This window comes from Silurus meridionalis, chromosome 24, assembly GCF_014805685.1.
Source record: "Silurus meridionalis isolate SWU-2019-XX chromosome 24, ASM1480568v1, whole genome shotgun sequence".
Lineage (NCBI taxonomy): Eukaryota > Metazoa > Chordata > Actinopteri > Siluriformes > Siluridae > Silurus > Silurus meridionalis.
In genome coordinates this window covers 1,399,154-1,402,186 of record NC_060907.1, presented here as the reverse complement: position 1 = coordinate 1,402,186, position 3,033 = coordinate 1,399,154, and positions in this window count along the sequence as shown.

The window sequence follows — 3,033 nt, the reverse complement described above, 5'->3', positions numbered from 1 at the left end:
TGCCAGGTAGTTGATGACCAGTGTTTGCCCCCTGTAGGACATCTTTGGAACCAGCTGCTTCCACCTGCTCAGCCTGCCCTTGATGTGCTCTACAGCAGCGGTCCCCAACCTTTTTTGCACCACGGACCAGATTAATGCCAGACAATATTTTCACGGACCTGCCTTTAAGGTGTGGTGGATAAATACAACTAAATAAAATAATACCTGGTCTAGGAAAATCAGACCAGTCTTTAAACCCAATAGCCTGGAGACCAACATCCAAAATGTCATGAATTAATTGAACGTTATCAAATATCAACCTGCCAGGCACACAGTAGGTATGGTCATGGTAAGTGATCTGCTCCATCACCCTTCTTCATGCCCTGATGGAGAGCCTCCTGAAGCTTAGCCAGTGTCAAACATTTCTGTCAATATTTTCTGCTGTACAATTAAAATAACCCCGAAATAAAAAAAAATCAGTGCTGCAGTTTACAATAACATTATTGAGTTTGTGTAAAAACTTCATTCTCTCCTCTGCACTGGTGGAAGCGTCCACATGGATAAACACTAAAACCTCATTCTCATCAAAATCTTTCACTTTTAAAAGCCTCCCGTTTAAAATTTCTTCCATGTTGCAAGAAACAGAAATTGTGAATTAAAAAGCAGGGCAACACTAAGTGACGTGTTGTGGTTTAAAATCACCAACTCATCCCACTTCTTTATCCAGTCAGCAGATTACTGCTGTCACTGTGGGTTTCCTGCAGGATATCAACATCAATGTTTCTGCTTAATGAGCTCATAAAACTTCTCTCTGTTCACATGTTCCCTTGCTTCAGTTACGGTATTTTAAACTCACAATCTAGATTCCGTTCATTTGAATAAAATATTAATAGAACAAACAAATGCTAAAAAACACACCACCCGAACACACAATGTGTCCTAACCACTAACACACACTCCTCTACACACACACAAGCACACACACACACACACAGTGGAGAGAAGCTCTGAAACACTCTGAGTCCTTTGACTTCTTGGCCTAAAAGAGAAAGTAAACGTAGTGGATCAGTGTTGTGGATGTAAATCACTTTTTCATATCTTCTCCCGATGGAACAAACCTCCTGTCAACATCTGGCAAAATCCTGAGAGTTTAGAGTGGAACACTGGCTAGAACATGCAGAGCAGATTCACCCTGATAATTTTAGTCAGATTCTAACATCTGGACACTTAGGTCCTTATCCTTAACGTGCGGCGTCTATAGAAACCATCAATATTGTAGAGAAACGCAGTAGAACAGCTGCATCACACACACACACAAATCTCATACAGTGAGAATGAATATTAGTACTTCGTGGACCTAATGGCACACTACTGTATATATATATATGAAATACGCCTCCCAGTTCTGTACAAATATGTGTGAACTCAACATGAATGTCTCCAGTGTGGGTGAAGGGTTGAGACAGCTGGAGCAGAGATGGAGACGACTGCAGGACGGTCATTTCGAGGTCAGAGCACTTGGTGAAATTTCCCTGTCTGAATGTCTGAACAAGTGAACTGTGAATCACCTTGGAACATTTCCTCCTGCAGCACAAAGAGCGTTCTGACAGAATGACTGATTTACGGCACTGTTTGCTTTGGCGGCTGACCTTCCCTGATCTTTAGGAAGTTGTGAGAACAGCAGAGCTCGTCTCTGGTGATGAATTCCTGACCTTGTGTTAACCAGACATGTCGTTTATCACGACTGCACTCAGCCTGCTCACGTCCTGTTCACCAGGGTAGCCACGCAAATGACAAGGCAATGACTCTTGTCTCACACACGATACAGTGCATTACACCTCGGCTCTTTCTCCTCTTATCTTCTTGCGTATGATCATCACCAAATCATCCACAAGTGCAGACTTGTCCTTTCACCCCTCCAGCGCATTCAGCACCTGCTAAAAAAATGACTCCAGTATCAGTAAAACTCCTTTTACATTTCTGCTCAAGGAAACAAAGTGAAACATCTGGCTTCTGAATGGACACACAAGGTGAGAGAACCATCAATCCAGACACACACGCACAAACACATACACACACACACACACAAACACCAAGAACTTGTCACTTGTCACCAGACAAAATCCCTCCTCTTGATGATCATCATAATCACAAGCTGCTGACATCCTCCAGAAGTACGTCCAAGATCCTTTCTGAAGCAAGAGGGGATGGCTGAGATAAGATCTCCTGAAAATCGTGCAGTAGACACCACTGTCTGTCTCTGTGAAGTCTGAAGGCTGTCTTCCAGGCCGAATGAGATGATACTGATTAATCCCTGCTTGCTGGATGTATCTCACTGGCATTATTCTGGATTGGATCAGTTGTAAAAGAGGAGTTTTTTAGTGCCTGAAAAAACAGTAGGGTCTCATCTTCAGCTCTCGCTACAGACTGATAACAAAGAGCTGATGATAGTCCATGTTGTGAACAAGTGCTTATCATATGTCAAGTCATATATTTTCTGGAGCAAGGTGTGAGCTGGGAGACCTCACATCAAATGTCTTTCCATTACTGGTAAATGGAGAATTGGAGGAAGATCATAATGTTTGAGGTGGTAGTAGGATGGTGAAGAGATACCATAGCATTCAGGTGGTCAGGTTAATAGCATCAGTAGTCTATAGGACAGCTGGTCTCACACAACCTTCTGCACCCCCCTCTTCCTGGATCTTATCCTGGAAAACATACAAACATCTTAAAATATTTCTGTTTGCATAGACGACATTTGCTTCTGCTATTTGTTCTAATTTAGAACTTCCTCTTGTTGTTTGGTCTCTCACACTCTCCTGGTAACAGTGCATCCAGAAAGTATTCACAAAGCTTCATTGTATGTGTACAAAACCCTGTAATAATGATGTGAAAGAAGTTTGTTTGATCTGTGAATTTATTAAAAATAAAAACTAAAAAAAATCACATAAGTATCACAGCTTTTGTTCAGTACTTTGTTGAAGCTCGTTTGGCACCAGTTACAGCCTCAAGTCTTTTTGAGTTGATGCTATGAGCTCAGCACCTATTTTTGGG